General features: G+C 43.2%; 1 long non-coding RNA gene across 1 annotated transcript; it reads right to left on the bottom strand.

The window, feature by feature from the left end:
• Positions 1–2,764: 2,764 nt before the first annotated feature.
• LOC128939876 (uncharacterized) lies at positions 2,765–4,662 on the bottom strand. Its single transcript, XR_008483263.1, has 2 exons — positions 4,549–4,662; positions 2,765–3,670 (listed from the first exon to the last, which is right to left on the bottom strand). It is a non-coding gene; the product is annotated as an uncharacterized LOC128939876 (long non-coding RNA).
• Between the last annotated feature and the right edge of the window lie 9,517 nt (positions 4,663–14,179).

A 14,179-nucleotide genomic window follows, 5' to 3' on the forward strand; every position in this document is an offset into this window, starting at 1 on the left:
TGGCAGCAGCAGCGCCACTGCGCGATTTGCACTCAGGGCACTGTGGCCGCACAAGGGCAGGACAAGCACGAGGCGGCGGCACCCAGGGAAGGCGCGAGGTCCCGGCTGCGGTACGGCATGTTTGTTACAGCGTGAGGCGGCGGCACCCAGGGAAGGTGCGAGGTCCCGGCTGCGGTACGGCACGTTTGTTACAGCGTGAGGCGGCGGCACCGAGCGGAAGAAGCCGCGCCGTGCGCGCCGCCGGCCCGGGGCACTGCGCGTGCGCAGCTGCGGCCGCTCCCTGCACATCGCGGCTCTCCCGAGTCAGCATCACCTCCTGTCAACCAGCAGGTGGGGACAGCGAGCTGCACCAGACGCAGCTTCCCCCGCCACGTGCGCATGCGCAGTAACTCACTGTGCTGCGCGTGCGCCGCTCTGCGAGTCGTCGCTCGTCCCTTTGCTCTTTTGAGTCCTGCTGCTTACGTGCACGCGTTTTTGCTGGGTGTTTTTATGTTTGAGTAGTTTTATTACTGCTTTTTAATTGCGCATGCACGGCGCTGCAGAGTTCGTGTTCACGGGTGGGATCCTCTGTTGTTATCTCGTTGTATTTCATATTTCTAGAGTCCCGTACTGTCGCAATCATATTTCTAAAGTCTCGTACCTTCTCAGTGATATTTCTTGGGGGCAGTTCTTCGTAGTACAGACTTCTGCTTGTTGCTGCTTCTTAGCCAGGGCTCGTTCCAGGCTCTCCCTGACTGGCCAAGCCCACCCCCTTTTATCCCAGTTATCTTCACTAGGTACAGCTGCAGCCCAATTAAGGACATCGAAGTTGCAGCCCATCAAAAACAACCGGGGTTTATCAGGGCAAGGCCTATATACTGATATTCAAATACAATACAGATATTCAAGTACATTATTTCCCCCTTTACTTTTAACAATTATACAAATACAATACATATATTTTACTGGGACTCCTACTATAATCCTCTGTGCGGCACACGTACAGCCTTCTTATCTGCAGCGTTAACAAGCAGAAGAGCCCAGCCCGTGCTTAGGTTTGGGAGGAACGCATCAATGCACAAGATGGACATTTCAAACAAGGCAGGTCATTGCAGTGCAAACACCCTGGCATGTAAGGGTGGCACAGAACAAAAGACTACTGCACAGTAGCAGAAGTCAGAATTTCCAGTAACGTGGAAAAGTATACTCTGCTTCTTACCCCCAACACAGGAGCCCAGGATGGACACTTGGAGCACATCCGGCAGAGCACCAAGGCGCTCTGCAGGAGCCACAGCCCTGAATACTCACGGTGGCACTCAACACCTTTGCATCCTGTCAGCCTCACAGCTCTTAACTGGCCCCAGGATGGGATGAGGCACTCAATCCTGCAGCGTGTTCCCATTCACACATGGATCTGTCATCAGTGGCCTCATCAGGGAGATCTGGGCCCACCACTGAGGATCAGGTCTGACTTTGAATTGCTGGATCCAGCAACCAGCCACAGTTATTCCCGATGTCTCAAAACCCTGGGAACTAGCAGGGCGCGTGCATGTGCGAACAAGACAAAATGCATGTTTGCACAGACACCTGCATGGACACACGTGCGGTGTGCTAACAAAAATCCGCTGGCATGGACCCACAAGAGCTTGCACAGATAGGTGCACTCATGGACAGAGATCTCACAGCACAGCCACATAAATGGCAACTAATCTGGCTGCTGCCAGTGTCCACCCATCTGCAAGGCAGCCCTCCTCGGAGAAGGCAGCTGGGTCTGGTGGCACCATTCTTCCCAACTGGTGCAATCAGACCCTCTACTCTTCACCAATTCCACTGGGCATTCACCCATGTCACTCTTTCATTTGCAATGAAGCTCGACAAGGCTGTAGAACATCGAACTAACGCATCACTTCAACCACATTTGTACGTGGAGCTCCTTACATCGCTCACCTTCGTGGAGTGGTGTTTTGTTACAAAGACTGAGGGAAATTTTTTTTCAATATCCTTCAAGTCACATATTTATTAGGGTATCAGAACTTGTAACCCTATTAGGGTATCAGGCTTGTAACCCTAAATGTATTGAATGCATATAAAATACTGACTACTTCACTGTAGGACATTTTCTTAAGCAGTACCATCTACCTCAGCAAGGATTGAACATTTATTATAAACTTCAATTCACCTTCTTCAGAAATGAATTAGAAACATCTCCACATATGCCTGGACCTTCACTTTTCAGATCAATGTCCCGGAGCTGTATTTCAACTAATTACTGAATAATGCTTGTAAGTGTTGGCACTGAATGCCTAAAGTTACCAGAATGGGCAGAGAAATGTGCCATTTCCTTAGCATTCCATTTTCTTTCAAATCTTACAGATGACAGGCTAACTTATGTAATGCTAGCAAAGTTAACTGCAAATCACGAGTTCATTTCAGCTGGTAAGGCACATCCTTTGCTCTGCACAAGTTATTTTTACATAGCGCAATAATAAACTAAACTCATAGCATTTCAACATACTGCACTCTTTGCTGACACATTGTTTACTGAGGCAACTACAAAACAACACATATCTGTAGGACATACAATTCCAATACATGTATAAGAATTTATTGTACCACCATTTATAGAAAGCATTTCAATCCAAAATGGTCAGAACAATCTAAAATATCTGGGTAAGAATTCAGAAACATTAGTGAAGATATCCCACAGACTCCAGCTTTCTATGCTTTCAAGTGTAAGTTCTGGTAGATATCCACATTTAAATGAAATAGACAATACCAGTAGAGATGCATACCTCTTTCATCTTTATTTATAAAGAAGTGACAACACTAGAAAACACATTGATAACCGGCGCTTTGAACAGTGAGGGTGGGACCTAAAAAAAGTCTGATTAAACTGAACAACCTAAGGTCTTTATCAAGTTGCGTATCTGCCAGGAATGCTGAAATGCAAGAGTTTACACCTGCAATATTCCATAATGGAACAGCCACATGATATCAAATATAATCTCAGATTTCCAAACTGGTACATAAAAAAGCCATCACCAAGTATTAAAAGACCACTGCAAGTTCTTATTGCTTTTTGAATTAAATAATAGTCTTCATATAAGCCTAAATCCAAACAATCTCTAAGGTATCTTGCTTATCCTCCTGTTCATTCATTAACAATGGAAGCAATCAGTTATATGATGCAGCAAAAGAGGCATTTAAGAACACCTTAACAAAACCTATTTAAGTACATGGGCATCCCCACCCTCCCGCTGAAACCCCCTATAACCACTTAGTGCCAGTACAGGAGCAAAACTCGGTAAGACAAAGCCAGAAGTCTGACTACAGTAAGAAGAAAACACAAAGGGAGATAGAGCTTCCTTAAATATTCAGAATCTGACGTCTTCCAAAACAAAGCACAACATCCTCATAATTTAAAAAGGGAAGTTGCTTTCTATGTATCTAATCTGCACACATGCTGAGTAGTTTTCAAGTCTACTGAGCTCCACTGTGCAGCAGTTGATTTTGAATTCAACAATGCTTCAAAAACTACAGTAATATTCAATGCGCATTTTACTAAGGAGAGGAATAAAACAAATGCATGTTGATGTTGTTCTTGCCAGTTCAGCATTTCTGCAGCAATTCTGTTTGTTTCTTGCAGTATGAAAGTTCTACCAGCATCAGTCTTCAGAGTCATCTTCAGAAGCTGTCGGAACAACACAGTGTAATCAGAAGCCTTGACAAAAATGTGTGAAAATTAAAGCATTTTAGGATGAGTAAAGGAAATAAAGGTGATTTTATAATATTAAATAGCAGACTGCAACACCCACCCAAACCTTCAGTAATCACATAACTTAATTCTTAAATGCATCTCATGTCCTAAAAATGCAGCATTTTCAAATCAAAACTCAGTAGAACATACAATATGCTGTGCCCTCCTACTCTCCTTCCTCAAAATAAGAGGGACAAAACTTAATTAAGCCAGAAATTCAACTTTTATATAGTGCTTAGCGTGGCTAATTCCAGCAGTAGTCAGGGGAGGATATACTCAATCCATGACAGTAGCACCCAGCGTAAGTTAACACTAAGTTAACGATTTGGATACTAAAATACCTAGAATGATCCAGCAGAGATGGAAGCTTGGTTGCATTAGTTTGCTGATAGAATTTAAGGGGGGGGAAATGAGGTGGCAGAAAGCATCTCACGGCAGCAGAGCTCTGAACCCCGCTCAGACACGGTTCAGTACACACAGCCCGCGGCACCGCGCGCGTCACCCGCGGCCAAGGCCGGCCCCTCGCTCGGGAGGAGCCGCCGCCGGGGTGGCAGCGGCCGAGCAGCCCCGGCAGCGCCGGCCGGACCACGCGCCCGCCGGCCGCGACCCTGCTCCAGCCCCACGGCTCGCCAGCGAGCGCAGGCACGGCCACGAGACGGGCGAGCGGCCGGGGCAGACCCTGGCGGGGGACGGGGCGCCGAGCAGCCCTCGCCCGGCGCAGTGCCAGGGCTCTTCTCTGCCCCAGGGGGGACCCGGGCACGGCGGCCAGGAAACATCCAGAGGCCCGTGGCCGTCCGCGGGGATGCGCTTACTTGGTCGGGGCCCAAGCGAGCTGTCCGCAGCTGGGAGAAGAGCGGCAGCGCGGGCGGAAGCGGGTACGGCTCGGACGGAAGTACCGCAGCGTACGGCGGGGCTCCGGCGCCCGGCCTGCGCCCGCCCCGCGCTCACGGCTGAGCCGCGCTCGTGTCCTATCGGCCCTGGCCGCGCTCGGCGTCGGGTGGGTGCTGCCTGGCCGGACGGAAGGCGCGGCGGCTTCGCTCTCCGGAGAGACAGCAGCGTGCGCCCGCCGGTTGGAAGGGCGCAGGTCTGGAGTGGCCAAAAAGTGTTACCGCTGGGCACGGGCGCACAAAAAAGTGCTCGGTTCTCTGTTCCCGGCCTCCCTCGCTGCTGCTCCCGATCTCCAGCTTGGAAGAATGTGCAGCCCTGAGAGCTCCAGATACTGAGAAAATACAGATTTGGGAGCCCTGGACAAAACAGGAAAAGGAAGACGTTTAATCCAAGCCAAGATTCCAGCTGTAAAACATACATCGCTTTTCCGCTTTCAGTTTTGATGGGTTACCTATGTTTGTCTGTGAGTCAAAAAACCCCAGAGAAAAAAAAACCACAAGAAAAACCCTCCCCTACACCCTAACACGTTTTAAAATGCCAACTAATCGCTGCAAGTGTTGCAGCAGCAGAGGAAAAAGGAAAATAAGCAGCCTGTAATTTTTATAGGCTCCTTTGTCACATATGTGCTTAAAGTAAATCACCCAAATAATGGTTTTAATTCCACATTAGTGCATACAGCAGTTTACTGATTTTTATGGCTGATGGTTAGACTCTCTGAACACTTAGTATTTCAGTACTACAAGGAAGGAAATGCTGAGCACAGATGTTTGCAAACGGTGATAATAAGATAATAAGTTACTGCAAAGTAAAGACAAGCTCTTGACGTCACAGACCTACTCTTATTTATGCAGAAAAAATACCTTAATGCATTCAGTAAAAAGTTATCAGGAATTCCTGGCTGGTGCTGCAGTGGGCAGAGATACAGCGGGCTATGCCTGAACATTTAAAGATTGCTCTGTCATTGTTTGAGCCGGCCTGGTGGAGGTACTTCTCATATCTAATGCTTTTAATTTTTTTTAGTTGACAGCGGTAGCTGAAGCCCGATGATGAAGAAGTGTGTTTTGGAGATGGCAGAGGCTGGAGGGTGCTGAAGTAGTTCTTTTCTTTCTTGCAGGGCAAGGCAAAGCCATTCTCCTCATCACCACAACTCACAGGAATTGAAAGCTGGGGAATAAGAAGAGGGTTTTAAAGAAGTGGATGGCTCCAGTCGGAGCACAGGATCTGAGCCCCTTAAGATTAGACCACAAAAACAAAATTGCTGTAGGTCTGTGCCTAATTCCTGCTTCTCTCTTTTTACTACCTGTACCCAGTGTATGCTTGGTCTGGAGTATCAAAACTAGACAATCTGTTTCTGAGACAGATCTGAATTTCAGCGCACGTGCTCTTCCTAACTAGCATCGTGCTGCCTGCAGCCTTTCCACATTCTCCTTGCCAGGAAAATACCACACGTACTTTTAAGACATCAATACAAGTCAAGAGCACTTGTTGATCCTCTGCTCATCCAGGCATAATTTTGGAGATTCAGTATGGACCTGTTGGGACAAGCAGAGGCTCCAAGCAGCCTCTCTGATGTGAAGCATGTCACTTCTTGCAGTCACCCTCCTGCGTATTAGCTATTTCCTACCAGGTGAAAGGAGGTGTGCAAATTCTTCTGGCATCAAAAATTTTATGGCACATGCCACCTGGGCACATTCCTCAGTATGCCTCTGGCAGCTGCCAGTTCTCAATACTGCTTAAATAGTTCTCTGCTCCAAAAGAATTTACTGATTTTCTTGATTCTTCCCAGCAGATTGTAAGTGAACCTGACGGAGCAGAAAGTGAAGAGAACATATTTTTGTGGGCACTGGTTTGGAGCACAAAATTTAACTTCGGCTCAGAACCCTTTTACAAAGATCTTCGAATACTACCAAACTACAACAGAGACTGGCTGCAAGTGAATGAAAAAGCATACCAAATCTCCTTTGCCCTTTAAAAGATAGAAACTCCCTAGAAGACAATTATATTTAGCAGTGCTGAGAAAAAATGCTTTAGGAGTAATCAACACAGAAAAGGTCCTCTTCTTTTTATGCTAGGTTGTCTACTTTCCTGTTCCTTCTTTAAAATTGTTTCTCTACATCTGAGAAAAAATAGATAAATTAAAGCAATTTTCCCGTGTCACTCATAGACAGGAAATGGTGATGTGTTTAAACACTGATCTAGTGTACAGAAACCCTCCTCACATAGCTGCAGGGACATTATATATATCTCACCTTCCTAGCGTAAGTTACTTTGAAGCCCCTCTGGGTAGAAACACAGAGACAAATGCAATCCCATGCATTGTGCTGCTCATACCCTCTCTCCTCACAGAGACTTTTCCTCCCCAAAAGCAAAAAGATACAAGGGGCCGCTATAAGGTCACATGAACCAGAACACAATGAAAGAGGGGGAGGATCTATAGGCAATATATGCCCAGTATTGTCTGTTCCTTCAATAGCTCTTAAGTGCAAGAAAATTAGCTGTGACTCTTTTGACATGAAGCGACCACCAGTGCTACTGAGGTGTTGCTGGATTGGAGTTCCAGAACTCAAAGTATTTCTGTGAAGGAGTAGGAATGTTAGGTGTTTGCTCCTGAAATCTTTCTCTCCAAACAGGTACTGTCCCTTTGAGAGTAACAGGCATCTCATGTGGTTGTTTTTATTTAGTGCCTTCTTGGTTTTGGCAGAGGTGTTCCTTCTTTGACTGACCTACTCGTGTCAAGGCTCCTACTTGTGAAGGCTCCTTTCTTTGACCTTTCTAAAACAGGTGGCAAGGCAGTAGTTGTGAGTGAAATATCTACTATGGCGTTGTAAAGGCTTTTGTTGCAGTTTTATGATGTAGCTTCTATGGCAATGGAGAGGCTGAAAGTGCTATTTCCATGTGAAAATATGTCCGTTTCTCATGTCTGCTATGTCACCTCATGTTACCACATTAAATGGTTGAACCCACATTTTATTTCAAGTTTATTGATAGTGCAGGTAGAGAAGGAGAACACAAGCTGAAAATAACATTATGCATGATTTTTATCACACGGACATGCTGTGCTGAACCTGGAGGCATTCATTGAACAGAAACTTGTTTATCCAAAACAGGCACAGTCCATTGCATAGTTTATCCATATGATCACTCTGTGGTCACTAACCCTGGTTTCAGAATTTAGTCACCACATTAGGCAACCAGTTATTGGGGACATAATTGTCAGTTATTCTGAGAATCTTTGTCTGACTGGCAGAGTTAGATGAGGATCCATCTAACTCTGGGACTGGGAAAAACCTAAGCAAAGCAAAGGAGAATTTTCTAGCTCTGCTATCAGCTCCATGCCCAGTAGACAGCAGGAAATAATGAATAGTCACTGTTGCTTGTTTTAACTGATGTGATATTTCTCATGCTCAGGAAAGAGACTGATAGCAGGCATTGCAAAGCCACCCTTGTCACATCTTTAATTTTAAAAGAGGTTTGTTTTGTGGAAAAGGCGCAAATTAATAATTTCTCCCTCCTCAAAGTATTTCAGGCAAACTGGCCTTTTCCAACAGAAATTCCTTTTAACCACTTTAAGTCCTAAGTAGTTGTTCTTGTAAATAGAGAACTGAGATATTAGGCCATAGTAACAATAAAGTCTCATCCCAGTCTATTAAAATATTGAATGGAGATTGATATCTATCTCAGGCAGCAATATGCAGGGGCAGGAACTGTAGTATTTTCCCCCATTTTAAATTATTAAGCTCTGGAATAGAGAGGGTTTTTTTCAGAATTTCTTATCAGCATTTTGCCTACATGAGCAACTAAATAAGCATCTTACCACACCCTTTCCAGGGATAAGATAATTCATATATGGGTAACTATTTTCTGTGTGTCTTATAAATACATTGGGAGAAGCCTAAATTTTCTCTTCAGTTGATACCACTATTAAAGAGAATTGGGTCAGAAAGAAAGGTTTGAAAAAGTCTCAATTTCTACAATTTAATTTACTTTTCCTCCTTTTACCTGAGAATTTTTAAAGCCAAATGCCTTATTATAGTTTTCCAGTTGGGAATGTAATGCAGCATTGGTGGATTCACTGCCAGTCACAACTATCAACACAGCTTGAATGTATCATACTGGATGCTCAGAGATAAGTCTCAAGATAAGTCATAGAGTTATTTGGTTTAATATTTTTTAAAAAATTATTGGGCAGTTTGCTATCTGCCTAAAGCACTGCTCCAAATTTATCTGTTTTTTCATTATTAATTGGTATATAGTACTCTAAGGCAGATGGCATATTCAGGTAAAGCAGAATGTAACAAAGGAAGAAATCAAATGCAGTCCTCTTGGCACTTTGTTTTCCTACTAAACCCTTATGACACGTTACTCATTATTTAGCTTACAAATTCATTATTTCCACTGTAATCTTGCTGGCTTGTGGCACAGGTGCAGAAAAGCCAAGCAGTAAATAACTGAACTAGGAATCTTGAGAACGGATGTCAATAATTCCATGGCCATTTCAAAGTTCTTTGTGTTGAACCTAAATGTGAGATCTCCATTCTTTTGTTAGCTCTCCTGAGAGAGATAGGATTGTTAATATTCATCTTCCTCTGATACGATTTGGTTTCAGAGGCTCCTTGGGAACCAGACAGATCGGAATAATATAATCATCGTAAATTGCTTGTGGCAAAAATTGTATATAAGGCCGCTCTATTACATACGTTCAGTCTCTGGACAGCAACAAAAACATCATAACTGAATTATACTTTTAACAAGATTTTGACAATTGATGAAGCAAATGCAACCTTTAAAACCAAAAGTTCCCTCCCCCTCTCCTTATCATGTCTGAACTGTCAAGAGAGAAATCTGGTCCACCTCCTTCATGAATTAGTCTCTCTATTTATGTATTGCCTTCCTCAGTGTTTCCATTTGCTACAAAGCTAGCCAACCCAGCTAATTTTGTTCCAGCATTATTAAAATTACTATTACCATTGCAAATGTTTCCAAGGGAGATAATATTAATAACACTCTCTCTCATCAGATCCTGTCAGTTCCTGGAGTGATTAATATTCCTGTCTGCAAGAAGCATCATATCATTTAGAGAGGGCATATTGCTGGACTCATAGGCTATTATTCTTCATGGTCTGTGATGAGTGCATTGTGATGTGTTATTATTGCTTTACTGCTTACACATCTTGAGATACCTTATAAAGCAGTTAGGAATAAGATGAAATTCAGATAGATTCAGCTCTATCTCACACTCTGCAGTAGTGTATCTGTATATCTGTCACGCCAAAGCCATGACAGATATATAAAATGCATCTCTCTGAAGACCACCACAAGCAAAGCATGCCTGTTCATGTGGCAGGAACAAGTCGTGCTGTGGAAGCGGCAACATCTCAGTGTGCTATTAAGGTGACTTTTAAGTTTCCATTCAGATTTAAAATCCACTAGTTGTCACCTTGAAGCACTATCACCTCCAGACTGTGCAGGAAGGTGTTCCCTTTCATCCTTGAAGAAAAAGCAATGGCAAAATTGTCCACTTTACAGTGGAGGCACGTGTCTTTTCTGAGGCAAAGAACATGGTTTCATTTCTGTGGTAGCAAACATTGCAAGACTACGCAGCATTTGCTACAGACAGAACAGTTCTGTCTCTGTCCCTGGCTTATTCTGCAAGGGACAACTTTAGTAGCTAGGCTGGTAAAAGAAAAAGCTGTATAATTCTTTCGAGGAAGTTGTCTTTTTGTCATTCTGCCTTCTGGGCACAGAGTCCACTCTGGAATCTACTACACTGTGTCATTTTACAGTTGTTCTGCTCAGAGGGTGCTTAAAACTGAGCCAGTGGCAACAGAAGTAAAACAAACAAACAAAAACCAGAGAACAAACTAGCAGGGTGGGGAGGAGCATGAGGGGAAGCGAGGGGCAGTCACGAAGTGAGGGACGGTATGCCCAACAGTATTTATCTGCTTTTGCAGTCTGTTTTGCTTTTGTTTAAGATGTCTGCTCTTTGGGCAGGAAAAATATATTTTTCCTTGGCATGCATAACAAATAATAACAGCAAATTTCCAAGAAGGTTGTCAGGACACACTGGATCTTTATATATGTTCATATTTTGTTCTCCCAGAGATCCTACTTGTGGGTTTAAAAATGACAGAAGTAAATGATTGTCTTGCTAATTAAATCCACATAGGGACCTGTGCTATACAGATTACATTTTAATTGGTTATTTTATAATTTTTGCACTATATCTGAAAAGCGGGTTTCATGCTAGGTTAGTACAGATTGAGCAGATTAGTGTCTATGTATGTGTGGGCAGTGTATGTGATAAAAGGATGTGGATGGATAAATTTGCACATATTTTTCCCTAGAATTGGACTTTTTGCAATTCACTTTCCTAAATGCTCCTTGCTGTCCATCAAAGAAAATTGTTAATTTATTAATCTATATCTGGCCTACGAGGAAACTAGAGGTTGCTGAAAACAATTCGGGAGTTTACCCCTGCTATAAATAAAAGATGGAATATGCAAATTGTCAGAGAAGTCAGCTGAGCGAGGGAGTTTTATAGGTAGATCATGTAAGTCAGATGACTTGCAAGTAGGAGAAAACCATGCAATGAAAAAGCATTCAGAGAATAGAGACAGAAAAAGGAGTGTTGAATCAATGATGTGAAGCAGAAGATAATGAATGAATTTGAAGAAAATAGGAGATAAGCAAGATTACCAGCTTGGTTTCATGCAGGCCATAATGGGAAAACATGACTATTACTAAATCTGAAAGTGAAGAGGGTACAGTAACCATCAGAAAAGGTACTAGGGTCTGGGTAACTTCTCTGTCTGAACAAAAAGAAAAAAAGGGACAGCTAAATAAAAATCCTAGACATGAAAATTGTTCTGCAAAACCAAGTCACAATTCCCTTGTAGCATTCAGAAATAGTCTAAATTTTGTTTTAAGTTATAGTTTGTATTTGATGGAGTTATTGCTGAAGAGATTAGCAAATCCTTTCAGTTCAGAGACATTTAAATTTAGCAACAGGAAAAAGAAGTTTGTTGAGTGTGGAATCCACCCCTGCTGCTCCAAAACAATCAGAAACAGGAAAAAGTAATCAAAAGGGAGTTTTAATGAGTTATAGAGCTATTGTTTACTGGGGAGGGCTGAAAGCCTGAAGTCCAAGCCTGGAGGACCTCTGTGACCCTGCACTGCCTCTTGGTGGCAAAATATTTGCTTGAAATTACGTCAAAACAACACAATGTGTGTGTCTGAAGGCCAAGGGGGTGGGGGGAGCACTGAGAAAAATAGTGGAAATTCCCTGAGTCTCTGAACGTACTGACGGCTTTCCCTGAAAAACAAGGCAATAAACAGCAGCTGTATTTGTACATTCAAGCAATGTACCACAGGCAGTGTCTCTTTTGGCTGTACCAAACCAAAGGCTTGCCTTGTCAGACAGCCTCAGAAACAGCTGCGCCCCTCTTTGCTCCACAGCTGCTGAGCAGGCATGGGCTGTGGGGCTGATGGTCCCAGGCACAATCCTGAAAGGCCAGGTGCCCGCAGGGCGTGAACCGCCAGGGTGTGTGCGAGGCCCAGGACCCTCTGTCGCCCGGGTAAAGCAATACTGCTGTGGTCTCCTGAGCCTGCCAAAGTCAAAGTTCCACAGGGGAATCTGGAAGCTCTTCTGGAGAGGGACTGGAAATGGGAAGCTAATTTTTCCAAGGAAATAATTATATAGAAGTGCTGGGGTTTTGAGGGAGGAGACTTCTGTTGCTTTCCCAGAACCCTCCCCCAGGTAAAAAAGCACGAAATTAAGTAAGTGCACAAAGGCAACTGTAGTGCTTGCCAGCAGTTCTTATTCAGTAGCACATGTCTGAGAGTAGCACCTACCCAGTCAGGGAAAGACGGTGTGCCTCTCTGCCTGTCTCTATTGACTTCTTGGATGGAAAAATCTCTGCCTAAATCTTTGTGTCTTGCATTAAATGCAAGTCAGGCACCACGGAATTGGTATAGACCCCTCCAGCTCTCCCAAAAGCATCCAAGTAAGAGGAAGACAACCAGAATGAAAATAGGCAAAAAGATGCAATGTTTCCCATGGAAAATGGACGTATTAAAATGAACCACAGACCTTCACCTCAAGAAATAGCGATGAGGTCTGTGAGCTCTGCTCAGACAGCCGTCAGTGATAGCAAAGAATCTTGAGTTAGGTAAAATAACAGATGACCTGTTCAGCCACATACTGCATAATCCAAAGAATTTGTCTACCCATCCATCACAGTAATACTCCCAACAGAACAAACTGAGCAGGGTATAAGCCAGATCCTTGGCAAAAGTACAATATGTATGATGGTCACGAGCTAGCTGGCCCATCTAGGCATTCCTCTCCTGTGTTTTACAAACTGCCTAATTCCATTCAGTGGCACCATGCACAATTATGTAGCATCCCAAGAGATTCCCCTGGCAGATGGAAGAAACACATTTTGCAATGTGGAGCTAGACAGGAAGCAACTCACAGCAGCTTCCAGGTTATCAGTCCCCATGAAAATTTTGATTCTTCCAACACCCTATTAAAAGAAGGCTTTCCCTCTGTATAGCACATGCTGGCCAGCATGATGTCACCGACAACACTTAAATTTTGTCATTTTTGGCGCAGGCAATCACCTGAAGAAGACAGATGACAGTTATGTCCCCTACAGGGAACGATATTTAAGACAGTACTCAATGTTTAATACGGATTGAAAGTGCTGTTGACAAACTGTCAAACCAGACCAAATATTTTTATTTCACCAACACCTACTACACTATCAACAGGTTTGTTAAGCCCCCAGATTTTATTTCACTTTCACCTTTGTTAAAATGCAAAAGAGCCATATTTTATCTGCACAAGGTCCCATGTGGTCATATGGCTATCCAGGGAAATGTAAAACAATAGCTTTGTCTAGAGTTGTGTCATTTTCTTTTCACTCATATCACTCCACCAAGAAGCTGAAATATTTTAATTAGATACAATATGTAAATTCAAGTAAGAATTTAAAAGCAGAATTTAAAAAATCATAAAGAGACTTTTTAAGTGGCCTCTAAAATGCAGATTCTTATTTTTTGCAAGGTAAATTAAAGATTTTTAGTCCTTTAACATCCACAGAACCTACAGCTGCCACTACAGCTGTAAGACAGCATTTCTGCAGCTCAGAATGGAACAAAATTGAAGCATTCAGGCCCACTAACTGCATCTGAAAATTTCATACACACTCAATAAGATATGCTTGTACATTGACATACTGGTTTTCTAGAATCTGTGGTCATGAGCAGTACTTAAGACCTAATAAGGTCTTACACTGATAGAATTAGCATGTCTAATTATAGTTGCATTTGGTATATCTATGTCATATATATAGTCATATATATTAATAAAAAGCTCACCTCGATGTTGTACATGTGTTTAATAAGAACCAAGGTGTTTGCTATAAGACACTCTGTTACAATTGTAATCTACAGTAACTGCAATATAAGTAAGGCAATACTACACAGTTTTTCAGCTTTTACCATGCTGAAAACTTTAGGTGAAAATTTTGAATTCAGAATCAGATTGTGGAT

Source organism: Melozone crissalis, unplaced genomic scaffold (genome assembly GCF_028551555.1).
Source record: "Melozone crissalis strain CALT ecotype California unplaced genomic scaffold, PUWL_Pcris_2 ptg000029l_1, whole genome shotgun sequence".
Classification (NCBI taxonomy): domain Eukaryota; kingdom Metazoa; phylum Chordata; class Aves; order Passeriformes; family Passerellidae; genus Melozone; species Melozone crissalis.